Consider the following 26,758-nt stretch of genomic DNA (forward strand, 5'->3'; position numbering starts at 1 on the left):
TCAAGTGGCCGACGTCAACGAAGTGCACTGTGCGCTTGCTCTCGGGCGTGTATACGATGGAAATTCCCTCCATCAGGTTCATGCACTAAAAGTACGGATACTCGTCTCCTTAATCGTCACCCAGTGCACGACATTCGTGAATAGTTGCGCAGGCGCTACACTGATAACCCGCTTTGCCAACCACGTTCTGTCAGAGCCCTGGCAGTAGGCAAATTCACGCTGACGCTATAGGCGAACGCCAGGACAAGCACGCGATTTACTCTTCCATCTTGTGATCCCTCCAGGTAGCAGGCGTGACTTGAACCTTCTCAACACGAGACCTAAGCGTCTTCATCCCTCCGCATTCATCCACGTACAGCTTTCAGTAGCGCAGGAAGATTTCATACGTTACTACCACCTTGTACGCAGCGCAAAACTGCAGGAATTCCTTCCTGCATCTTACCCTACGCATTTCTGCGAGCACTTCTTCCTCGTGTTTTTCACAGCAGGATTGGGAACCCTTTCCGGTACAACTCCGGTATGCATTTACTTAGGACGTTTCGTAACTTTCTTCGTTTTCTCTTGTCGATTTCTTGATACCGAAAGTCACTAGGCGTGTCTTCGCTTAAAAGTTGGTCCTTATTACCTCTTAATGTCAGTTGACAAGAATGTATCAGTCCTGAGGATTCCGTGGCGTAAAATGTGTGTGCTTCATTCACTAGACGACTTCTTTCAAGCTTGCCCTGCGTTGATAGTCATGAACGGCTGGGTACGTAAGTCCTACCAGTCGTTAGTGTTGGTAAACCACGGTTAAGTATCTTGCAATGTTTCAACACTAGAACAGCCTCTTCCCTCACATTCAGCAACAATCTACTTCGCGCTTGCTTGCCGATCCATTCCTACTGATCATTTGGCTTGCATTCTGCTGAATATCATGTCCTGCAAAAGTCCATTCAAGATTGCCATTCCAACTAATGAATGCATTTCAGGTTTCTTTGTAGTGTTCTTAACAGTAATTGTGCCAGTTGTATACTTGTACACGAACATGCGCTTGCCGTGTGAGTCGAGACAACGCCGCATTATGTCGGTTGTTGAAATGTTATTGTTGTTCTTTGACCTTACTTCTTTTGCTTCAATTATCATCTGGAGCTTCACTTTTTTGTTGCAGATTCCAAATTCGAAGACTTGGCATGCGTAGACGTCGCTCTCTATTTTGTCCCATTTGACAAGGTTATCTATTCCTCTATCTACGTTTTGCAGGGACTTTCCTTTTGACTCTATAAGTAATGAATGTCCATCAGCTTACGAACTCTCTGTCGCGAGAAGGCCTGATCACCTTTCTTCATGATTTCCGGAATCTCCAAGGGTCCATACCCTTGGAGACAGACACTCTCAGCCAGACAGACAGACAAACTCTCAGCCACTCCGTGTCCTGGTCTTCAGCTTTTCCTCTCGCTGCGTTGCAGTTTCAGCCAGCACCATGGACGTTCCGGAAACCTTTCTTGCCACGGTCTCTGTTGCTCCAGGTTTGTGCGTTCGATTAATCTTGTGGAATGGAGCTCGGTACTCCAAGGGCAAGGGCGCAAGGCTGACTTCCGTTCGAAGAAAGTCAACATCCCGGCCTCGCGAACCTCGGAGTGACCGTCGCGACGAAGGCGCCGCATATCGGCACATGCACAGCCGGTGGCTTCGATTGCTAGGTTTGCAGGATCAGGTTTCGGAATCAGGCTCGCTACATATCCCGGCTTTGCGAGCCTGGAAGTCGCCGTCGTTGCGGTCAATGCACTCAATGTTCTGGTATCTTCGAGGGCAAGGCCTAGAGGACGGGAGTCGCCACAGAAGCTTGTCATGCTGACCTTGCGACCCTCGAAGTTGTCGCCAAAGTAAAAATGTGGTGGAATATGGTGAAAGGCGCGAGCCGATATAAGCTTCTGCTACTTTACCAGTATGAGAAAATATAGCGTCTTGCAACGTCTCTGGCTTCTCTTCATCTACCACGTGTGGGAAAAATTGCAGGGAGTATTTATTTATTTATTTATTTATTTATTTATTTATTTATTTATTTATTTACTTCGTTTGCACACAAAAGCAATAACAGAGAAGGGAGCTAGCTGATAACTGCCGCCCGGAGGAGCACACCGCCTGCAAAACGAATGATATTGTAATGTTCAAGCTGCAGTTGACAAATTCTTGCTAATCTCAGTGATTTTCTTAAAACATACTAAAACGAGCTCTCGTATGGGCGGCACATTAGAAACGCCGCGTTTCTAAGAAGCAACGTCATTGACGAGCGCCACAGCAAACATATCGCCGGAAAGTTGTCTTAAGGCTAAACATGCAATCAAATAATCACATACTCGATATAGGACGCAGATCCTACATCTAAGATAAACGCTTGAAGTCACAGAAAGACAAACGCGTACACGAGAATCATGGCGAAGCAAGCTAGAGCGACCAAGATGCCTCGTTCATCGATCTGCTGTCTGTTACAGATGTCTGGGGCACTGGCTAGAAGGCTTGAAACGTTCTCTCTATAGGCGGTGTATGCCCTAAAACATGCACATAGTGGACAGGAAAAGCTAGTTCAGGAGACAAAGTCAACGCCGTAAAGACTAGAATTAAAAAGACAAAATATGTATATCTTATTGGAATATATCCACTACGCATGCGAAAATTAATGTTAAATTTCAAATAATTATTCAGTTCTTGTCAAGTAAAAGCTGAAATGACGTGCAGAGCCTAGTGAGTTCATTCGACAAGGGGACAATCCATTTGCTGTTGGTGGCACAAAATAAACAGCGAGCTAATTTAAGCAAACTTTATGCTTTGATCGAAGGATGCGGCTTAGAAAGAGAGGGAAGGAAATGCAGGGGCGTTAACTTGTCCAGTCTGCTACCTTACACTTATAGAGGGGGAGTATGAGTGACAGAGAGCCGAAAGGGGATCAGATTATGCCACCGCACTTGAAGAGGCACAGTATTTTCATAGGCGGGAACTCCGTTCTTTGACGGGTTTTAACGATCATAGTAACACAGCGGCTATGAAAGGTGCCGTTGTAAAGGGTTTCGAATGATTAATGACCACCGGTGGTTCTTCAATGAGCGTCTGAATCTCGGTACACGAAATTTATCGCACTCCGCTCGCGCAGGTCTCACAAATGCGGTGGACCCACAAATGCTCAGCAGGAGAGCGTCATCTACATTAGGGAGCCAGGGATATTGAGGAGAATTCGCTTGAGGAAAAGCAGAGACCTGGACAGCTACTCTGCTCAGACGGCACCTGGAGTGGTGATGAGGGTAGGATACTACTATATAAACGCGTTCGTGTCCGAAGGGCCCACTTGCAGAACTCAATCTAAGCCTGTGTTATCGAAAATGTGTAGAACCTAGAAGACTCGCCTTGTTGATATGACGTCCAGTCAAGGGCCCAGTAATACTTGTTCACTCGATTGCCTGTTGCCAACTGGCAACACCAACTGGCATAGCCACTAAGTCTCCGTGGCAATGCTGCAGCGTTAAAATGGTGAAGTGTTTCCTGTGCAATAGGCTACTGCAGCCTTGGAATTTATTGAGAAGGGATTTTCAGAGTGCTCGTAACTTTGACCCATATTAGAAAATGCGGCTGGTCAAAACGATACTTATACAAAAGAAACGCCTTTGTGAATTCGGCTAACGTTGTACTTGCTGAGGAGAATTCCCTCGTAGGAATTAAAAAAAAAGAAAAGAACTCGGGCACGTGATCTACCGTCCACGCACATCCCATTTGCTCTCCTGCTGCATGAAACACAATATACAGAGAAGCCCGGAACTCTGTCAACGTCGGTTAATCGTATTAGGCAAATTTGAACATTTATGCAAGAGAACACAATAAAGATATCTCTCAAATTGACGCATACACAATACTTCAACAAATAAAATCCTCCTTCATTGCGAGAGCGCTGTGGAGTTCGAGCAATGTTCGCCAGCGTACGCTCTAGCTTCTACGCGGGTGCACCGTTCTGCTGAGGAAGAGAACAACGGCCGAAAAGCAAGGCAGCCAGAGCGTATGAACGCGGAACGAGCAGCCGTCCCCTTGACGCCCGCGAGCTGCTCCGACGGAGCGGTGCTGGTGACCGGCGACCGAACGACGATTACCCAAAGAGGAGGAGAGGAGGGAAGGGTGCCTCCGCAATGACAGGCGAGATGCGGGACGGCCTGTTCACTTATTCAGCGAGTTTTTCACTCGCAGCGCGCTTCGTTTTACTTAAGCATGAGCCGCCACACGTGCCCGACGTCCGTGAGGCTAAAGACGCGCACGGCGGCCCCGGTGAGAGGCACAGCCGCGCACGAACGTACACACACTCGCAAACACGCACACGCGTCAAACGACTCGCGCTCGAGGCATCGACTTTGAAATGGATTGGGTGCAGCTATAGGCGACGCCTGGCCCGCACTGGTGCGAGTAGCGGTGATTTCGTCTGTCGCTCTTTTATCTGTTCATTTCTCGCACGTCTTTCGGCTGCAGACGCAGCCTGGAGCAAACTTTAATTTGCAAGAACGCGCTGTTGCGCTTGTTCGTTTGACGTAGGGCCATTCTCCGGTGCGAAAAACGATACAAACAAATAGGCGAGACGGAGCGCTCCGTCCTTTCTTGTCTATTTCTCATATGTCCCTTTCTTTTAATTGTCTTATTTTTCTCTGGAATATGGCACCGGAGCGATCGCAACTTCTAAGATACAAAAATGGCCTCCGGCGTTTCAAAAGAAGTCAAAAGTACCCGCGAGTTGGGTAATTAACACGAGAAATTGCCACTTACTGTGACAAAGAGAATAAAGAGCAGGAGTACGCGCTAGTTAGAAAGCGAAATGCCAGTATACGCTGCGGTCCAACGAGGTGCGCTTGGCAGGTGACAGCTCAGAAGAGAGAGAGAATACATTGCGGTAAGAGGCAGGTACTAGGTAGGTTTTAGTGAATAGTACCAAGTGAAGAGGCTGGAAGAAAAACGCTTCTGATAACCCGATTTTAGTTTACTGCAGTGGGCGCTTTACGTCTGCACTAATCGAAGGGAGGCTAAGCTGCGTAGGCTGCCAGTCTGTGCTTCCCGATGACGTCTTTAGCTGGTGCCAGGAGCCATGTCTGGATGTCTCGGTCACTGCTGGAGAGAAGGGCATCCCATTGTTCCTTGGTGGGTGGTGGCGAGACGAGTTTACAGGAAAAACAGACAGCGTTCCCACACACGGGACTAACACGCGCAAGAGGTGCAGACTTTGACAAAAGCATACGGTCTACTCCGCGCATTCACCGTACAGGTCGTTCGGATATGTGCAGCTGTGTTCGTGGCGCGCCTGACACTCCAGACATTTGGAATATGTTGAGTACGAGGGCGTTATTCCTTCCGCGAGGCACTGTAACTTCTGGCGTATTTCAGAGGAACGCCCTCAAAGCACCCCTCACCAGGTTTGGTCATAAAGAGCGCAGTGTATAAAATGCGCGCTGACGATCGCATCTGCAAACGATTAGGCTACCGCGCGCTATGAAATCAGCTGAAATTCCGACCCAAACGCCGCGCGCCCTTCTTCTCAAGGGGGTCCAGCCGGTGAGTCAGGCGCCAAAGTGCGCATGCGTAATTCGCATTGTTGAAACGACACTCAGCGCGACACATGACTTTGATAATTATTCAAGGCTCCATCAGTTATATGTCCAATCTGTTGCCTTTATTAGACGATCTAAAGTTTAGAGAAATAATAAAACCTACAAACCGAAAGTCTGCGAGCGTTTGCTTTACTCCGTGCCGTAGCAAGAGGTATACTACTTTCGTCTCGTATGCTCATTTCCACGTCGTGCAGTCGCATGCGCAGAAAACTAAATTATCTGTCATTTTATATCGGGTTCCAGCGCACGATCGTGCTTTTTCATCCGCTCGCATCTGGCTCAGTGCACGCGTGGCCCTACTACGTGGCCCTGACTTGCAGCGCCATCCAGGTTTTCTGGGCACAGCCCGCAAAACTGTGTGCTGCGCGCAACGCTACCAGCGCGCACGAGATTTTCAGCCAGCGCCTCAGAGGTGGGCGGCCTCTTTGCTCCAGGTAGACCCGGTCCATGGCCGTCACCCGAGCGCGTTCGACCGCTGTCTCTTCGGGTGCGAGTCCAATAGCGTGGCCTCCCACAGCTCTGCGGTTAGTGTTTGGAAATCTACGGTGCCATGTTTTCCTCCATATCCCCACACCATATGGCATAGGGTGTCTGGGACATTACGGGGCGTGCAGATGTACAAATGCTCAGTAGGTGAGATTCGGTGCAATAGGATTCCGTGGATGCAAAAGCGTGGCAGTTTGGGTGAGTTGGTATGTCATGACCTTTTTAGGCTTGTAGCGCAGCTCAGAAAGAGCAAAAAGGAAGGTGTATGGGGTAATGAAAGGGAACGGAGAACAGAGTGAGCACTAAAAACGTGGATGCAATTGGTTTGTATTTTGTTGGTTTGGTTGGTGTGCAATTTCCCGGGGGTTTCTGCGTCTTCCCTAGTTAGGCTGAGCTGAAATGGCGAGTGGCGTTGCCTGTAGTGTTGAAGAATAGCGGTTAACTTTTTGGGGACTTCATCCGCCGTCCTCGGCGCGTCCTGTGAGAAAGCCCGGTGAACTTTAGCTCGGGTGGAGGCGTCGGCTGCCTCGTTCCCCAGCAGGGTCTCGTGTCCCGGAGTCCAAACGATGTATATGTCTGGTACGTGCTTCTTTACCGTTTCTATGAGGATTTGTAAGGTTTGCTTGGACATTTTCCCTTTATGAAAATAACTAACAGTGTTTATCAGTGAGTGTTATTGCTCCCTCTGCAAATATTCTAACGTCGACAGCAAGGGCAAAGAGAGAACGGCAGCTAGCATCTTAGTGGAATAGGTGCCGCAGAATAAATAGCAATGGCCGTGGCCATCACAAAGGCTAGAAAAAAAAAACTCAGGGGGTATTTGTCCCTCCGTGAATGAATGCGAAAGCATTGCGGCCGCGTCAACAGTAGCGTAGCGACGTCCGGTGGCGCCACTGGAGTCACGGGAATCGAGCGGCCACGTCAGCAGAAGCGCCGCGACGTCACGTGACAGACGGTGTTCGCCACAAGGTGCGCACAATGAAAGGTCGTGGGTTCGACTCCCATCAAAAGTTGAGGGTTCGACTCCCGAAAAAAGGTCGTGGGTTCGAGTTTCTTAACTCTACCTGAATTAGCTGTGCCTTAAGAGGAAGCTTTAGCTCGGGTGCTCCTATCTAAATACATGTAAAAAGAGGATTCGTTTTTCTCGGCAACCACTGCACCAAATTTGACTGGGTTTGCTGCATTTAAAAGAAAAACTTAAAATCTAGTGACTGTTGGTTTCGAATTTTCGAGTGAGGTCGTTAATTTTTTATAAAAAATTGACAAAAATTGAAAATTTCCAGAAAACGAAACTATGAAGTTTACAACTCTGTAACTCTACAAGAAAAAAATGATATCGCAATTTTGTGAATTGTATCTGACAGCACATCTAAAGCGGACAAAATTGATATGTTACACATAAGCCTCAAGAAATGTAATAATATGTAGTTACAACTTTTGCAGAACCCTCGTAAAAAATGTAACAAATTCACGTAAGATGTAAAATGACATATAATATTTGTCCGCTTTGAATGATCTAACGGATTCCGTTTACAGAACCACGATATCTGTTCTTGATGCAGAGCTATCAGTTTGTAAACTTCATGCTTCTATTTTTTTCAAACGCCTGAATTTTTGAAAATCTTTCTAACAAAATTCAAGCCCTAAATCAAAATTCTGCTTCCAACAGTCATTAGAATTCATCTTACTCTCTCAAATGCAACACATTTCATCAAAATAGGTCCAGGAGTTATCTCAGAAAAATGTTTTAGCGTTTTCACATGTATTTGAACAGGCCGCGTCGGAGTTGGGCCCGAGGTAAAGCTTCCTCTTAAAGGGAAAATAAAGGCAAATACTAAGTCGACGGGGACTGTTTAAAGGTACACTAAAGGCAAATATTAAGTCAAGCTAAAGGGATAGATTAGTGTTCGAGAATCTCTAAGGCGTCAATATTATACCGAACAGAGCCCTAACAATCGAGAAATTGAGGTAAACGCAAGACATTATTAGAGACTCCCTCGGGACATTCAAGCACTTGCTCGATGACGAAAGCACTGCTCCGTTAAATTCTGTCACTAGTACTCAACCCCTCGTTGCCAAAAACATCCTTGTATTGCATTATAAGACGAAATGAAATGCTACTTTTCCAGTTCTATTTAATTTATAAAAGAAAGAAGTCATTGAAATTACCCTTGACGCGGGCGGTCGAAAGGTTTCGTTATCCCTCGGCTCTGCGCCGCCCACCATCTCGCGTTTCAGTAGTTTCGCTATCGCGTAGTGCGGCGCTGTTGCCGGCTCCCGAAACTCCCACAAACTGCAAGTAGCAGAGAATTCAACTTCCATGGGATGCCCCGGGTTGCCCCAACGGTCTACGCCACTTGATCAAAAAGCAGCTGCAGCGGCGAACCCACCGCTCTGTCGCCCTGTTTTGGCTCGGTACCGCCGTCTGCCGGGCGCCGTTTTATCACCAACGGCAGCAAAGGGTACATGCAACGTCACCACTCCTCTGGTTCGGTGGTGGGATATTTGAATTTCAAAAACGATATTCGGACCCTTCAGATGCAATTTCCTTGTAAACTAAGTCTTTTCTTGGCACGAAACAAGCGTTGCTAGAGGTTTCTAGCACGCTCCAGCGTGTACTAAAAATATGCTGTGTGGCACGGCGAGGGCAACATAGGCCGCATACTTTTTACAATGACTGTACAAGGGTATAATGGGGAGCAATGTAAGTTCTCTTTGTGTTGCAAAAAGAAACGACAAGACAACGAGAACCTGATGTGCGACTCCCGCTGCCCTACTGCAGTCTGCATCACATAATGGTAACGGCCAGTACTACTAACGGAACAATGAGAGGGCCCATGTCAAAGAGGAAGTTTAATTACTGGGAAGGAAACGGAATGTAATCAGGAAGTAAAGAAAAGGGTAAAAAGTCTAGAAGGAGAGATATCATCGCTACCCCACATATTTTAGTCACAGCCTTGGAACCGCCTAGACATCACTGTTTCCCTAGTAGTCTTATGTTGACTTTGGACTCTTGGCTGGTCAACATCCCTGCCTTCCTTGTACCCCTCTCTATCTCTTCTGTGGACTCCTTATTTCCGACAACAACGTATTATTTCTTTGTGATCGTTGTCATTATTAATTCACAATTTCTTGCTTTTGTGGTTTTGGTGCGCGTTTATTGAAACGTTAGAGAATTGATAACTATCAGCTGGAAGGCGAGATTAGACGAGTAGATTTACTGACGAAGAAAAATTCAGCGCACAGCGCAAAACTTTTTTTCTCTCTCGCCAAGTGGCTCAGTGGCCACTGTACATGTAAATTTATACAGCGCTCAACATTAAAAGTGACGTTTAATTTCTACCATGATCTATACATATGCTAGAGTTAGCACTGCGTAAATCCAAGTGTAATCTATAAGTTACTAGCAATTATCTCGCAATGCTGTGTCCTTAAAGCGAATGGGACATTTTTTTATTATATTACTTCTGTCTATACGGGCACAAAATTGGAAAGTGTCTACTTTTAGTAAGAGCTTAGCGCGTTCAGAGCGTACGAGGTAGCAGGTATTTCTGCACGCCGAACAAGCAAGATACATACTTCAATTAAAGCGCAGAAAAAAAAAAACGAGGACACAAGGAAACCCAGACAGGGCGACCGCTCGTCTTGTTTGGTTTCCCTTCTTGTGTCTTCGTTTTGTGAGCTTTAAGAACGAACTCTAATTCGTCAAAATTTCAGTTCTTGTTAGACAGAGACGGCGCGCTGTGCGGAAGTGGCTACGGCATGTCAGCCCGGTACAGACACTCCATCTGCACGATTCCCAATTGGCTGCAATCGCGGCTTTCAGCAACGTCCATCCCTTCCTAACCGTTGCCGCCACTACTTCCTGCACGTTGACTCAAACTACAAAAGTGCGTACGCAATCATTCGAATTGGCTTCCTCGACAGCATCTGCAGCCTGTCTCACGGTGTTGCTAAGCCACCTTTAGGCTTCGCCCAAGATTGCTCCTTAAGGACAGTATCCCGTGGCAACGCTAGCGACTCCCTCCTTATTCCTCGCCAAGATTCCTGCCCAGATAAACTGTTCCTTTGTGTGGACATCAAGAAATACTTCATCCTTCTGCCGTCCTAATACTTGTTTTCGAAGAACGTTTTTTTTTTTCGCCAATATTGGCAAAGCCTCTCCAAGATTTGTTCTGTGCGCACCAGCAACGAGCGCGCACTCCCACCGCCGGATCGCGCCGAAGTTTGTGCCGCGTACGCGTGGCACCCAGCGTCTGCGATAGAAATAAAACGAACCCACCGCGCAGCAACAGCGTGCCCTTTTCGGCTGCGCGCTGACGCCATCTTGCCCCCGTGAGGCAATCTTCGCAGCCAGGCACAGGGCGCGATTCACGCCAGAAGGGGCGCTGTACGAAGACAGCCCGCGACATGTCGTTCTCGCTGTTTCCAGAGCTCGCGGCGAACAACTGCATTACGCGCTGCATCCAGATCAGAGGAATCCGGGAAATGCCATCTCGGCTGTTGTAAGGCGGTGGCAAGACGCCGCCGCCATTGCGACTTGCTGTTCGCTGGAGAGAGTAGTTCATTGCCAACGTATTCGCGGATGCCTTTTGTTTATCTTCAATTGAACTTTTACAGCTCATTCGCATATTTTGTTTTACACCAGGTCATATGTTACAGTTCCTTGTTTTCTATTGCGTGTTTGCAAGCCCTTTGCACCAAGTCAACTTGCGATGTGTTCTCATTGCCATGTTTTTCATCCCATGTATTTTTTTCTTTGTTCACCTTTTCTTGATGCAGTTCGCCTAGCTTTGCATTGTTCTTGTGTTGTACACCGTGTCAGAGTCAGTAAGTGAAAATATGAATGCTGCTGGCATATCCTTACCTGAACAGACTTTAAGCTAACCATTTCGGCAAATTACCCGTCTCGTGTGGCTAACTAATTAACAATTTAAGAAAGTCTACAAGCACTGGAAGGCTCCTTTCTCAGGGGTTAACGATGGATGGTGGCGGGGTGCAGCTTTTTTTAAATGGCTTTCATAACAGGGGGATGGATGTGCTCCAACATTCCTGCGGGATTCACGACTGCGCCGAAGACCGGAATAAGGTGGCGGTGCCAGTATTCGTATTGTGACGGTATTTGCTTGGCCGTCCCTTGTGATTGCGGGTCTAGTACATGGTGAGAGTTTTTTCCTTGCTTTTCTTTTTCTTCATTATTCTCACCTGGCTAAAGAATTCGGAATTTCGCCACAGCCGACCCTAAGAAGGCCCCATCTAGCAAGTAATGTTAACGCTTAAATAATCAACTTGTGTTCATTACGTGTTCGTGTGCACATAGATGCGATGAACTTGTAACTTCCAAGAAAAGGTAATTACCTAAATAAATTTTGGCCCAGCAATTTGAACAAAACGGGCAAGTGCAGTGTTGTACAGTCTGTGAAGCGTTGCTGCGACTCACGCGAGTTAAACAGCCGCGGTGCGATCCTAGCACAACAAGCTTGGCGTCAGGTACATGCGGCCTGTCCTGTCTTCAGTGCTCAAGCACCCACGAAGAGGAGGTGCTCCTGACTCTAACGCAACAGGCACCGCCTTGTTGGTTGGCAAGAGCTTTATCCCTGCCCACTTAGGTGCATCCCCCTTCACAGAAGATGACATGGCGTTAAGTCTCACTTCCGCCTCTTTCACTGAAAGCGCAAGAGCAGTTACTTAAAACGTCGCGCCGTCCTCTAAACGCGGCGATTGTTGTCCTTCAAGGTTTTTCTGGCAGAGTGACGTTAAGAACGAGTATAGGCTGCTAAGCCCACGCGTAAGAATAAGGACAAGAAGAAAAAGGTGACGGTGAGGATGTGCGAAAGGCAGTGTCGTCTGAGTGCTGATTCTATACGTATAAAAAATCTCGATAAAAGCGTGCACAGTAGCGAAAGCAGCAGCCAGCAAGAGCTCATCGGGCTTTTCACTTGCTAAATTTTTCGTACGAATGAGAACGGGATCGCAGTAGCTCATTAGTTCAAAGGCAGTGAAATATTGATTGATTGATTGGTCGATTTACTCTTGTCTCTAAGACTATACCCTGTATGTGTGTGTGTAGTCTACGGGTTCTATTTTGAAATGTCCCTTCCTAAATAAGCTCTTTGCCGCGTAACTGCATCGAAACCCTGTCAAGCGAGCCGGAGTACGCTCCTAGATGCACACTGGCGAATGTTAGAGTCGCATTTCGTTTACGCAAACCTGATGTAATAGGAGAGGTAGGCGCCCTTGGTGGCATCCACGATTTGCAGACGGCTCGTACCTTTGTGCGTGCTGTTTTCTCGACGATGTTTACGTTGAAGCGATACACAACACGAAGTTCACTTCGCTCGCAGCTGCTGCCGCGCTTGCTCACGCCAGCGTTTTGACAGCAAGTGTCCGCGAGTGTGATGTGTCCATGTTTGATCGTGCGCGCTGACATCGTGCTTGTTACTTCAGTTAGTAAGCGAATGTTTACAATTTTATACGGCTGATGAAACTACTATCCTTACTTATTATGGCTGTCTACTAATTTGCTATCGCAATCGATGCTTCGCCTTTCGGGTGAAACTGTGACTTTTTTTAGTGTCTCTTTAAGTAGACACCAGACAAAAATAACCCTCGCGGTAGTAATGAATTACCTTTTTACAATAATAAAAAATGTACCAATCAATGGAAAAAGTTTGGTTAAGCATTCTGAAGTTGTTTTAGAATTACTGCAGAACAAAGCTTTCTGTAAATTGAACACTGCTGCTGTTACTCCTAGCGAGAGCAGGATATGGCCAGGAGGTTAATCGACACCGTTCGTCCTGTTCCACCTAAAACCGAACAAATGAAATGAAACGAAAGCCTGCATGGAGAGACGCCAAATCGAATGGCGGGTGGCGACAACATTTTCGCACCAACTCGCCGCGACGTCACGTGTTTCGACGGCGTCACCTAAAGGCGGGCTACCCGGCATTCTGGGCGAGCCATAGAATGAAATTTTGGGAACTGTCACTCCGCCATAGTGGCCTAAATACAAAAATGCGCTTTGAATTTCATGACGTCAGAGTGGCGGACTTGTGCTGACCTTTGGGCGCAAGACTTCTGGTCTTTTCTTTCTTTAACAAAGATACTTTAGATATTTAGTGCCCCATTAATTGTGGTTACAGGGATAAGAGCGGCCAAGAAAACTGCACCCGGTGCTGCCGACGCGCTTCGCTGACGCGTCAGACGTGTGCCGGTGCCTTTCGGCCGCACTGCAGCGTTCTGAGGGAGCCCGAAACGCGGATCCATTAGAGGTGTGGGCACTTCTGTCCTCACACTGTCAGCGCCACTGTTGTTCCTAATGTCCGAGAGCAAACAGGCGTTTCAAAAACGAGCGCCTCAAACAACACGAGTGGCAAGGGACGCCGCTCGTTGAGAAGGCACGTGGCAGGCCGCGCCGCTGACGTCACTTGAAGGAGGAGTCCCAGTGTGTAAGCGCGTTCTGGAGGAGCAGAAAAGGGATAGAACGGCAGATGTAGACGAAAATAAAAAAGAAATAAAGAAAAATAATGTGGAAGAAAAACCAATCCCCCCACAGAACTGGTATGGCACCCTGTATAATGGTTCAGAAAACAAATGGTGGAGAGAAACCAGGCGAGGAGATCGTTCAGCTATCGTGTGAATATATATATATATATATATATATATATATATATATATATATATATATATATATATATATATATATATATATATATATATATATATATATATATATATATTGAAGGCCCCTCAGCCTTCGCTCAGGGGGTCCGCGAGCCGCGACCAGCACGACAAAGGACCAAAGGCGCAAGGAACAAAAACCGCTTTAATTTACGATAGAATGTAACACTCAAAATTACCGCAGCCTCGCGGCCAATAGCAGAAAACAACAAGGCAAGGAAGCAGACAGCAAAGAAGCAAAGCAGCAAAAAGCAGCAAAAGCAAAGAGGCAAGCAGCAAAACAGCGAGGCAACAAAATATACAAGCGAAAGGGAGCGACGAAAGAACGGCCGCTACCAACCATCAACCAACACAATCTTTCGGGCGATAACCGAATGCATAAAGCGCAGAAAGCAAGCAAGCACCGAACCAGGCGCGCAGACAGTCCCAAAAGCGAACAACAAGAACAACAACACTCTTTCATGCAGACACAATGCAAAGACGCTTTTCCCCCTGCTCTGCAGCACGCTCGGTAAAAGAAGTGCCGTCTCCGCTGCCTTCTTATCGGGCAGCCGCCTTCCCGGCAGTCCCCGCGCGAGTTCTCACGCTACCGCGATCGATGCGCATTTGTGGCGCGCGATTCAAAGGCTTTCCCCGTGCGCGCTGCAGAGAGGGCCAAGGGCCCGACAATATATATATATATATATATATATATATATATATATATATATATATATATATATATATATATATATATATATATATATATATATATAGTTGTATTTGTGTAGCCTTTGTGCTTGCGGCTTCGAATGTTCTTGCAACGTTATTTACGGCACTACATCTTTCTAATTTTACATTCAAACATGGTTTTCTAAATTAAGCAAGGAAATTATCTTCCATACACGTGCGCAATTATTGCAAGCTGTCGCATTTATAATGCATATTTTTGTTGAAAATGGTCAAGTTACATAGCCACGAAGTAGTTTGAAATCACAAAGACGAATTTTAGGCCAATCCATGAACTGCCCCATCATTTCGATGTTGGTTGAACAGCCATGCCTGCTGCTTCTATCGACACTATCACGAGAGTTCCCTCTAGTAATGCTTGTGAGAAGCTTTATGCCTCCCCCCCCACCCTCTCCCCCTTCTGATACCCACTGCGTGGAGACGCTGAGATGATTCATTTGTTTTAACGCGACAGCGTTAAGGAGGCACCGTGTCGCGGAAAATTCGGTGTCGACGTAGATGTCGGCGCCGGCGCCCGCGGCCGAAAAAGTAATCGCGAACCACGCATATTCCATGCGGCAGTAAAGTTGTTTTTCTATGGCTAAAGTTGCTCATGCCTTGTGTTAACGTTCTTTACAAAGTTATTCCTCGCAATTTGGAGAATGGCAGCCCAAGGTCAAAAGCCGTGAAACAAAACACTGACAGCCGCATGCCTTTTATGTTAAATCTACTCAGGATGAAATATCAAAAGTCCGAAACAATAACAGAGGATCGGCCCATACAAGAGGCCGCATTTCTACCAGAATCCTCGCCTTCGGGCATAGATTTCGCCTCCAGCGTTTCCCGGTAAACATTCCGGTTACGTATAAGCTGCAGTTACTCGCAAGCGTGAGAAGCAGTCAGATATCTTTGAATGCTATCGCTTTCCACTCTTAAAGGCGAAACTTAAGCGTCCTAGAAATTTCTTATTATTCCTTAGATTCTTGCCGAAATATTTCTGTTGTTTTCTTGTCAGCATTAAATAAATTTCTGATTCCAGCCGAATCTCCTATAGTAGACAGTATGCTCCATCAGTTAAAGGAGCCCTGAACCTCCCCTCGGGCTTGGTGAAATAACATAGTCCGCGGGTAGCATACGCTGTTGTGAACATCTCAGCCAAGTTCTGCTGTCGTACGCGGTCCGTGGAATGGAATGGAATGGAAAACTTTATTGACTCTTTAAAGGTTTTAGCGGGTTGAGGCCGAAGTCTTCATTCTTGAAGCTTGAGTCCTCTTCAGCCATGAATGGGCCCCTAGTCCAGGGCTCCACTGAGCCGGGCCGCCTCGCACGCGTGCGCTATTAGAGCTCTTTGAGTCTCTAGCTCGCGGCTGGTGAGCCAGCTCTCCCATTGCTCCGCACTTGGTGTTTTGTGTTTGTGGAATGCCTGGTTTCTTGTACACTCCCATGTAATGTGGTATAATGAGCTCGCAAGCGGAGAGCGAAGTCACCTTTTTCTCAAACGCTCGCGTTTCAAAAACCCAAAACTCCTCGCTCTTTTCTCTGCGCTTTATTTCGTCATAAAGCACACCCCAATACGCGGCTGCTATTGGTCGCTGCGCTCGGCTACACCGTGGCCGCCGCGAGGTGCCGCCACGAGTCCAGTGGTTAAGCGCACTGCAGCTCTCTGAGGATAGCCGCGTTTGGCTTACGTTTAGCGCGGCATAGGCACCAAATCGGAAATTTGAACTGCGCACCACGGTGACCTCTCCGCCGTAGCCTTCGCAGTGCAAGGCATTGGAGGAGGAAAGAGAGCACAGCTGAGGCCGTGTTTGATTGCCGATAACTTCGCTTCTGCTGAACGCATTGAAGTACTTTTTGCGGCAAAGTGGTTCTGAAATAGCCTATCTTCCCGTCAAATGTCTTTCTCCACTTGGATAAAAGGTGGTTCAGGGCCCCTTTAAGCAAAACCAAGTCAAACTTAACCAGAACGTGAGCTTCGCGCTCTGGCAACGTGAGCCAGCTTCCACTGTTCAGCTCCAATCGTCAAAAACTTTTAGCTAGTGTGATCAACTCACCTCTGACTTTCTTTCGGGCTTCTGTTCTCTGGATTGTTTGTATTCTCGCATTTGCTCCTTAGGCTACAGAGTAGAGACTAGCACGAATAAATGCGGAGTACTTCTTTGCCTGTCAAGAACAGGACGTCCCGTGATGCGAGATGCAACCAGCCTGTAGTTGACGGTTCTTCCGGGACAACTAGTTAGAACAAGCGGCGAAAAAGGAAACAAACGCCAGGCTGCTCACGCAGTGCCGCGGCTCGGCGCATGGTTTGGTAGCTTAACGAGAAAGTGGCTAAACTTGGCGAGTTCTAGTTTTAGTGACCTTAAACCTCTCATGCACCTTCCCCTGTTGTTGAATCGCTATGGCGGCTGAGGCGCCCGCAGTCCGATGGGCGTAGAATGGAAGAGCTCTCGTGTACTGTGCATTGGGTGCACGTTAAGGAACCCCAAGTTACTAAAATTATTGTGAAGCCTTCCAGTGCGGTCTCGCTCATAACCCACTGCACCCCTCGCCCACCCCTACCTTCCCCTCCTTCGGGACATCAAATCGCAGAATTATTAACCCTCTAATGCCCAAGTACAAGTCCACATAAATGAAAATTAGAACTCCCAATTTCCGGCATTTGTACAAAAAATCAATATGGTATTTTCGTATAAAAGCTTCATTATTTATAGTAATCGTTTAAATAGGAATTGGTTTGGTGAACTATCCACAAATGAAAACTCGCTGCAGCGTATCGGAAACTTACTACAGGCAGTGTGTTAAGTTTCCGTGCTTAAATCGCAATGTCAGAGTTTCTGAACTCAGCGGTGGAGAAATGATGCGTTTGGCATTACAGCATTAACGACAATATTGCCATATTGGAGTGTTATCAACCTTTGTAGCGACACAAGAAATGCGGCCGTTGCCTTCATAAAATTTTTCACGCCACGATAGCTCAATTGGTAGAGCGCACGCGAAATGCGAAGGTTGTGGGTTCGGTTCCAACATGCGGCAACCATTTTTTTCATCCACTTGAATTTCCATTAATTTATCGTTTCTTTATTTCACTTATTAAGCACAAGTAATTTCCCCTATGCTGTGCTTGGTGTCAGTGTTTGTTGGCTTCTTATGATATGACTATATATATACACATGGTGGTTGGATTTGGAACGTTGCAAAACAGAATTCCTCTGTTGACCAGCAAAGCCTTCGCTTTAAGGGCAATGCTGCGGTTATCCCTGCAGCGACTTCGAAAAGGAAGTGAAATCGGAAGTTATTTCAACTATCTTCGTCGCGGCTCTGCAAGTATCTATTTTTGGTTTTGCAGTGCACCTGCCCTGGACTTCGCCCGGTAAACTATAAACACCGCACCGGGAACGTTGCCCTCGCCGCGACATATTGGCCCGGCTATAAACGGGTCTCGTCACTGAGGTGGCGCGTTCTCGCTGTCGTTGGTTACACGGCGCAGGCACGGCTCCCCTCCGGCGGTCTATTGGCTGCGGCCCTGAAATGTGTCAAAACACTTAGTTGCGCGCAACAAAACATTTTCTTTCTTCTCCTGTCCGTGCTCTTTGGGATCCCGACGTGCTCATAAGCGAGCGCCCTATTTTGACACACGACTCTGCAACACAGTAATGTCGTGCAGCATGCTCCACGCTGGAGCGAGCGTTATAGCTACATAGCAGCCAAGCTCTCAAAGTGTTTGGCATATTGCTATGTTGCCCGAAATGATAATAAAAGATCTCTAGCACTGAAAGTGTGCATGCGTTTGAGCGTTATGTTGTTTTTCAGGCTCGCGCTTAAGTGTGAAATTACGTCACCCAAATTTTGTTTTTGTTTTTCATTTTTGCTCATGCACTTGAGAATTTATTTGTCTATTAAAATTCGACAATCGTAGCGCCTCATTCTGAAACCACATAGAATTGAAGCGCTGAATCGGGAAGCATACGCTTCCAATCACGTCGTATGACCCCCAGATAAGTTTAATCTAAATTTGCACGTACATAGCAAGTGGCGCTGGCTGGTTGGAAGAAACCTTGGCTGTCGTGCTCTTGGTTGTCGTGACTGGCGGTGGACTGAGTCCTTATTTTCTTTTATTTTACTTTTGGCTTTACGATCCCAAGAATTTCTTGGCAATATTGAGCGGTCAGCGCTGCTTAGCTGGCACCGCAACATGCGACACAACTTTGCGTCCACGCAGCCTTCTACCTTTTCGTGCATCGTATTGAATTTGAAGAAGTACAGAGTCGATCACACTTGTCTAGAGCGGCCCGAAGGCTGCTCCGCACTGCGCCTGCGACGCCTAGCGACAAGCACCGGGTTCGAGATGTGCTGGCCGATAGCGCCAGGCGCGTGGACGCTGCGGCATTCGCGGGCGGACAGGATACAGGCCTGCGTGATTTGCGGGTTGCGAGCACCGGCTTTCGATCACTGGACGAGCACTGCCAGCTGAGCTGCGAACGTGACACGGCTAGAATGCTGCGGCCTGTATCTTGGCCGCCCGCGAATGCCGCAGCGTCCACGCGCCTGGCGCTATCGGCCAACACATCTCGAACCCGGTGCTTGTCGCCAGGCGTCGCAGGCGCAGTGCGGAGCAGCCTTCGGGCCACTCTAGACAAGTGTGATCGACTCTGTACACTCACGAATAAGAGCCTTGCCGCTGCTCAGGTACTCCCCGCTCCTCTTGCAATACAAGCAAATATTTACAGACATCCTTCTGGAGGCTGTACGCCCCATCACACTGCAAATCAGTGCATAGCTTTCCCGAAAATGCAGTGTAACCCCATCACTCAAAGAGAAGAGTAATCCTGCATGCATATAAGTTTATTGTTACGTATACGCACAAAAAATAACTATCAGTAGTGAATGACTGAATACTAAAATAAAGCCTGCCGACGCCCACCAGGAACGCTGAGTCTGGCTCATACGCGCGGTTTTAATGAGTTACCCTGTGGGTCGTGTCTCGGTGGTTTACACTTTCCGTGGGAGTACAGAGCACCTTAAAGAAAAATGCTTTCTAAGCTTGGCACTAATTGCCTCGTGTATTGTGCGGTACAGTTTGTTGTTTAATGCACCGCCACTGCGCTGGATACGTTTACACACACCGTATTTAATTGCTCCCGTCTCTTCCGCAGCACATCCCACCGTCTCAACAGCGCCACATAATACTGAACGGTAAGGCACAGGGTATTCTTTTGTTAACTGCGCAGTCCACTTAATGCAATTAAACCGACGACGAGGCAATCGCAGAAACATTTGCTAGATAAAAAAAGTACAAAACAAAATTAAGCGCGTGCCTTTAATCTTATGCGCTCACAAGAATGGACGACCCGCTGTGCGAGGTAAACAGAGCTCACCAGAATGACTTCATCGCCTTCAAATGCCGCAGAATAACAAAAGGTTACGTGCTATTGTTGTCGTTCCTCGCATGTCATGCATAATTTGTGTAAAGCTACATTTACGTGACGCTGCACTCGAGAGGACCTTTCGTACAGGAACAAAACTGCTTGTTATATGCAAGCTTAGATGTAAAGTGAAAATACTTTAAAAAATCCACCCAAGCGAAGCACAAGATTTACTACCCAGTGACACCAGAAACAAAAGCAGATATCACAAATCTGATAAATTCACCTCTTTGCGCTTTTTTAAAATTTAGTACTAACAAAGAACTGGTGCCTTGTTTAGCCCCGTTTGATTGTGTTCTCTTCAGATACCCTGGCCGATTCAGTGCATGGAACTGCGATTTATGTTTTTATTGAAGATTTACAGTGTAATAAGGTTATTTATTCAATATTACATTTAATATTGAAATTATTGGCAATTTTCGCACCCCCCTCTCTACGCTCACTAAACTTCATAATCAAGTTCAGAATCATAACAGGTATTCAACGTCTAGTTTACGCACTTAGGTATGCGACCCAAGCGATCTAATCGACAGATCGACCGACCGACCGATGGGTTGTCTCAAAGCAGCGCCCCAGTTACAAGCAACGCCATAGTAGGGCTGTTCGGACAAGTTTTGACCACCTAGAGCTTGTTAACATACTCATAAAGCACGGGACATAGGCGCTCTTGCATATCGTTCTCACTGAAATGTGATCCAAGCCTAGGTTAATACCGGGGCTAGTGCTCAGAAGCCAAACACTATATCTTCACATTAGGGCGGGTACAAGGCGCTTGCTGTATTTTTTATATATCTCTTAAAGGGTCGGAATAGCGGGTAGCAAGCTGAGGGGACCTAATTATTTGCGTAATCTATCTTGGTCTCAGAACCGAGAGAGCGCTGGTTCAATCTCTGACGACGCGCACTTTTTATCCATTACGTACATGTAGGTTTGCGAATCCCACGCTATGGCTCTTGGTTAAACTCGCACCTAAGTGCTCCTAACTAAAAGGATAGTGCGAATATCAATTTTTGAGACCAAATCTAATACCAGTCGAATATTGCCAGGAGCTAGTCTAATTGAACTGAATATTGAATACTTTACAATAGTTTTCGACTAATGAACAGCCTTTTTTACCATTACGGCATAGTTAACAAGGGAGTATTCGGTGCATTAGAAAGGTTTTGCGATAATACTTAAGATCAAGGAGTACGACTTAATGAACACTTGAATAAAGCATTATAAACAAATAAGCATGATTCTTGAGAGCATACGTGGTCATTCATTATCAGAATAAAGGTTTAAAAATATCACAGTTCTACCATGAGGGCGAAATGAATGCGATAGCAGCATGTTAGAATATTACACGAAGTGTTAGACTCGTTGCTGCAGTGGCAGTATGAATTGACGTAAACGTAAGTTAAGTACACACGAGCTGTTGTGCTAGAGGTCGTCTCTCTGAACTCTGCCATCGGACAATTTCTTGTAGGTTTATTAATTAAAGCCAGCGTCTTTCTTAGCGACTTGACCACCACTTTTTCGTATTGGGCATAAGCCTCTTTACTGGGCCGAAGCTAGTGAACAGCCGCGCCAACAAAATTACTTCATTTCAAGGTTTGAGCTCTGTTCTGGTTTCGCACTTCTAATGTGTAAGTATGAGAAGATCTAAGGTGGAAGTCATACGCTGCCGGTGTTTTCTTTCATGACATTTGTTTGTGGTGTCCCATTCGCAAACTTTTGAGGAACAGTTTTACAAGAATTTAAGACCTGGTATGAGAAATATTAGTGATATACGGTGCCTCAGGCGTCGACGACGGGAAAACTCCACTTGGAGTGTTCATATAATTGCTATTGCAATAAAAGCAGCCTCGTGATCCTGTTAACATTCACACCACGATGACAGTTCACACGTTCACACCAGCGATGGCAGAGAAAAAAAGCACTTTTTCTTTTGTGGGAATGGTTGGTCCAGATGGTGGGCGCTATAACGTAAAACTATTCCAAACTTTTCTATTCCAATTCTGCTATCAGCCCTCCGCGATTGGTCAAAAACTTTTTTCGACCACCCCCCATTTCACCTGTCTGTCACGCGACGTTACAAAAACCGCAATACCTCCCCATCTGATATGATGTGTGCACACTGATTATGCATCATTTGACAGAAAAAAAAACAGTTATTTCTGATTCGACCCCTTTTCGCCATTAGCCCTCGGCTATTGGTAAAAAGTTTTCGGGCTGCACCCACTTCACCTGCCTGTCACGCGACGTCACAAAACTGCACGAACTCACCGCGTCAAAGTGACGTGTACGCGATAAAGATGCATTAATATGCCGAACAAAACTGAATTTTTTTCGGAATAGCCGCAGGCTGCCCCGTTCCGAAAGGAATAAAAGATAGCTGCCGCCGATCGCTGAGACGCTGGCTACTCGCACCTGCCGGAGAGCATGGGTGTATTTGCGTATAATAAAACTTCTTGCGTGACCGTGTAACGTTTTTAAGCACTTTCGACACGTTTAATACCTCATTCTGCCAACTCTTCTTTGCTGAGGGTCAATTTTAGCGTCATTTCTAAGCTTCCGTTGCATGCCGCCGCGATTTTCGACCAGCCACCACAAGCTAAGTAAGGGAAAGCCGACCAATCGCAGACGCCGGCACCACCCTCTTCATCCGGTTATCAGTTTTCAGTGCACTGGCTCTGCCCCAGTGAATCCCTCTCCACTTGAGCGTTCTCCTCGCCTCTTGTCAGCCAATTAGATACAACAAGCCGCTCAGTGTAGGCAATGTTATTCGTTTTTCAAGCAAACAAAAGGGACCTCTTATGAACGAGGAGAGCGTTTGATTGGTCTGTTCAGACAACCCTATGGGTGACCGCCCGGTGCTTGCGTCGGTGGTTACGCAAATTTGACGTCAGGAAATTGGAATAGAAACATATTGGAATAGCTTTACGTTATAGGGCCCGGTGTCACTGTTATATAAAATCGTGCTGCAATAGAGCTTGTTCAAATTTAATCCCAGGAGAGCACACAGTTGCAACATCGATAATAACAATATCTTTTGGCAAATGTCTTTTACGAGTGAAATTTGAGTGCGAATGAATGCAGTTAAGCTGGGAAATTCTGGCTCCTTGAGCGGGCCGCGTGCTCTATGTAACTCTTTATGGCATGAGTGGAATATGCGTCGTCTATGCTTTATGTTCTTGCTTGGTGATGCCAAGAAGTTTTCAAATTAAAGCATCCCTGGATGGCGCACATGTGACGATGCAAGTTATTCGAAAATTATTCACATTTGGGAATATGCACATTCGGGATAGGCCTCTGTCGGGAAATACCCCGACAGGGGCCTTTAAGGGACAATAATTAATGATGATGATGATGATGATGATGACGATGATGATGATAATAATGATGATGGTGACTGTTCGATTTGAGGATCGAATCAAATAGCATAATATCTGATTAATTAAAAGAAAGTTTCGAATATTCGCACACCCCTACGTCCCAACGCTAGGGAAACGGAGAAGTGGGCTCCTCCTTGCAGCGTGTCTTACTGCGGAGAAGCCAGATTTCAAACACGTTTAGAGGGAATGGCGCACGTCAGGTAGGACCGATGCACGCGTCACGTGGCAATTACTCTTTTTTTTTCAGTTGAAATATCCAAGAAATGTCAAAGATATGGCACGCAAAATCTTTCCATGATGGTTTAGGGATAACTGCAGTCACGTGGCTAGATGTTTAAAAAGCCACATATCTTGAGATTAGACAACTAATTAGCAATGACGTGTTGAATAATGCACAAATCATCTCTCCGTTTGAGCATGTCTTGCTTGGATGTGTTTTGCGCTAAGTTATGTGGCTTATATTGTGTTAACGTCAGAAAAATAAAATGAAGTTGCGTCAAACGCATTCAGGCAATCTGTCGCACACACACAAAAAAATTCTTTGTCGTTTTTGTTTCGGTGGTAGTTGAGACATCTAACCATATATATGAGAATATCAAAACCTTTTTGCGACGTCGGGTAAAGGTGCAGAAACGTTTCTCCTCCCACAACTTGTATAATGCCACTTGGAACATCCGCAAGGAAGAACGCTACGACCATTCCGCCTGAAAAGCAGAAAGAAGACAGTGATTGTTTCAAAGAAAATTTCTGCCTTTCCTTGGCGGTCATTATTTCGCTGCAGATGAAAAAAATATTGAAGATGGAGCTACGAAAAAAGGAAGAGCAGGGTCACGTTTTCGGATAAAGACAGGCCACATTGTAGTTGCATTACGGTGTAGCTGAATGACCAGCGCGATGGAGGCGCGAGTGCTTTGCGGTAGGATCTTAGCCGGAAACAGTGCGAAGAGGCCGGACAGATAAAAGGGGGCTACGCTAGGTGGGCTTAGCCCTCGCGCGCACTGTAATTACGCGAACAGCGAACACCGGATCCATCAGGCAGGCGCTGCACGTCGCCAATGGGGAATTGCCGCCAACAGGGCTTTGCGTTATATAGGAGGAGGCATGGGAGTGGAAACTTCTCTTCGCGCCCCAGACGTACTTGATTTCTCTAATTGCGCGCAGCGTGGGAGCAGCCTCAATTCGGCCTGTGGAGGCCCTGTCTTAGGAGAGAGAGAAAGAGAACGTCTAGGAAGAACGCCTTGTCAGTTTGCCTCAAATTCTGTCCATTCTCCGACTCGCTTTAATCTCTCCCGCTTTGCTCTTAAATACTGTGCAGGTATGGCTCGAGTAGGGGGACTAAGTCACAGTCAGAAGGCTGTTTGTGTGCCGGATGTGTCTTAGAACATAGGTGTGCGTCCTACTCATCTTCGCGCCCAGAGAGAGAGAGAGAGGGAGAGCCTAGTGGAAGTTGAAGATGTCACTTCTACAAAACGCTGTTGGTACTTCATATACGGCGTTTTAATTTACATAGATAGCACAACAGATAAAAAAAACTGGGAACTGACTACCAAATCAAGCCCGTATGACTGCGGAAATGTTAAAAAAATACTCGCAATCAGACTAAGCCTTGTGGAAGGTAAACGTTAGTTTTGATAGAAAGTAGTGATGGGCTGAAAACAGCGTTGCGTTATCGCCTAAAAAAAATGTTTTCTCTACATTTTAACTTTCGCAAGTCTGACAGAACAACACAACCTTGCGTCATTTGTTTTTAAGCCGCGCACCACCTCCTTGCCGCTTTCAACAGCCTGTCACGGCGTGCGCGTAGCTCCTAGTACCGACGCCAGCTGAGTACTAGACGTGAGTAGTAGACGCGTAGCTCCTAGTACTCACCGACGTCAGCTGCACATTCCACAACAGAATTGGCGACGCAGAGTATGTCAAAGCACACTCTTCGTTCCACTTAGGCTACACTTACTTGGCGAAACTTATGCAGAACAATATTAGGAGTCTATGCGTGGAGCCAATATGCATCTCGAGTTGCGTGTGCTCGCGAAGTATGACACCACATCCGGAGCCAACCGAGTGTCGCCACTGCTGCAGCCAACTAATGATACAGAGCACGAAAGGCGGCGGCCATGAACTTCGCGCCCTCTGGCGCCCCCCTATAGGAGACCTCCTGGGAAAGTCCTACATAAATCCTCTCATGCTAAGCATGTCTTGGAGAATATTCACCGCTCCATCGGTTATTTTGTCTGCTTTGAGCGGTGTGCTGAGCAGGCACGCCACATGTAGTAGACGCACAAGCGTAAGCTGCATTTATTTCCGTGCCATTTTGCAGGGATTTGAACGCCACAGTAGAGTTAACGGGGTGCATTTTTACAATTGCTAGTAAGTACAGCGGGACTTACTTTCGGAGGCGCCGGACGTTTCTGCTCATGCGCGAGTAAGAGTGTGCGCGAGAGAGAAAATCTGAGGGCTTCTGCTCCTGGAATATATGCCTTTGCGTAGGCACTATGGAGGAGAAGTTTCTTTGCTCGTGTTGCATGCGTTTGTCCCCTAGGGGTCGAGGTTGTTTACGCTCTGACGCTCGCTGCCCGTACGGTGAGGCAGTGGGTATGGACGCCCCATTTGCTGATCGCTGTGTCTGAAGGTACGTCGGAAGGACTTTCTCGTGCCTGCGGCGCTGGTGCTGAGTCATTCACGTAGGATTAAACCTTTCTTGCCTTCAAAACAACACCACTGATTTTTCATGGGGAGCAGTAGGGGCCGTAGTAAAGGCCGGGCCTGCTCTCCCGGTGCAGTTCTTTCGCTCTTGGCATGCTTTTCGCATGCTGCTGTCCGCGACTTTTCAGGAGGATTTCTCCAATGCTGTGAATATCATTGGAGAGATCGTATCTCCCTGCCTGACGCCTTTCTTTATTGGGATTTTGTTGCTTGCTTTATGGAGGACTATGGTGGCTGTGGAGCCGCTATAGATATCTTTCAGTATTTTTACATACGGCTCGTCTACACCCTGATTCCGTAATTCCTCCATGACTGCTGAGGTTTCGACAGAATCAAACGCTTTCTCGTTATCAATGAAAGCTATATATAAGGGTTGGTTATATTCCGCACATTTCTCTATCACCTGATTGATAGTGTGAATATGATCTATTGTTGAGTAGCCTTTGCGGAATCCTGCCTGGTCCTTTGCTTGACAGAAGTCTAAGGTGTTCCTCATTCTATTTGCGATTACCTTAGTAAATAGTTTGTAGGCAACGGACAGTAAGCTGATAGGTCTATAATTTTTCAAGTCTTTGGCGTCCCCTTTCTTATGGATTAGGATAATGTTAGCGTTCTTCCAAGATTCCGGTACGCTCGAGGTCATGAGGCATTGCGTATACAGGGTGGTCAGTTTTTCTAGAACAATCTGTCCACCATCCTTTAACAAATCTGCTGTTACCTGATCCTCCCCAGCTGCCTTCCCCCTTTGCATATCTCCCAACGCTTTCTTTAC

General features: G+C 46.7%; 1 protein-coding gene across 4 annotated transcripts in view; it reads left to right on the top strand.

Annotated features, from left to right (window-relative positions):
* Gpa2 (Glycoprotein hormone alpha 2) overlaps positions 1-26,758 on the top strand; it is a 166,611-nt gene that overhangs the window by 105,703 nt on the left and 34,150 nt on the right. The window contains exon 1 of one of the 4 annotated variants that reach the window (XM_065454452.2): positions 6,035-6,133. The exons of 2 other annotated variants lie outside the window; for them this stretch is intronic. The gene's annotated coding sequence lies outside the window, so the exon portion shown is untranslated. Of the gene's footprint in view, positions 1-6,034; positions 6,134-19,657; positions 19,677-26,758 lie in introns of those variants that run through there. One more of the 4 variants, XM_070526747.1, reaches the window with a different exon arrangement.

The sequence above is a fragment of the Dermacentor albipictus genome, chromosome 10 (assembly GCF_038994185.2).
Source record: "Dermacentor albipictus isolate Rhodes 1998 colony chromosome 10, USDA_Dalb.pri_finalv2, whole genome shotgun sequence".
In the NCBI taxonomy this organism is placed as follows: domain Eukaryota; kingdom Metazoa; phylum Arthropoda; class Arachnida; order Ixodida; family Ixodidae; genus Dermacentor; species Dermacentor albipictus.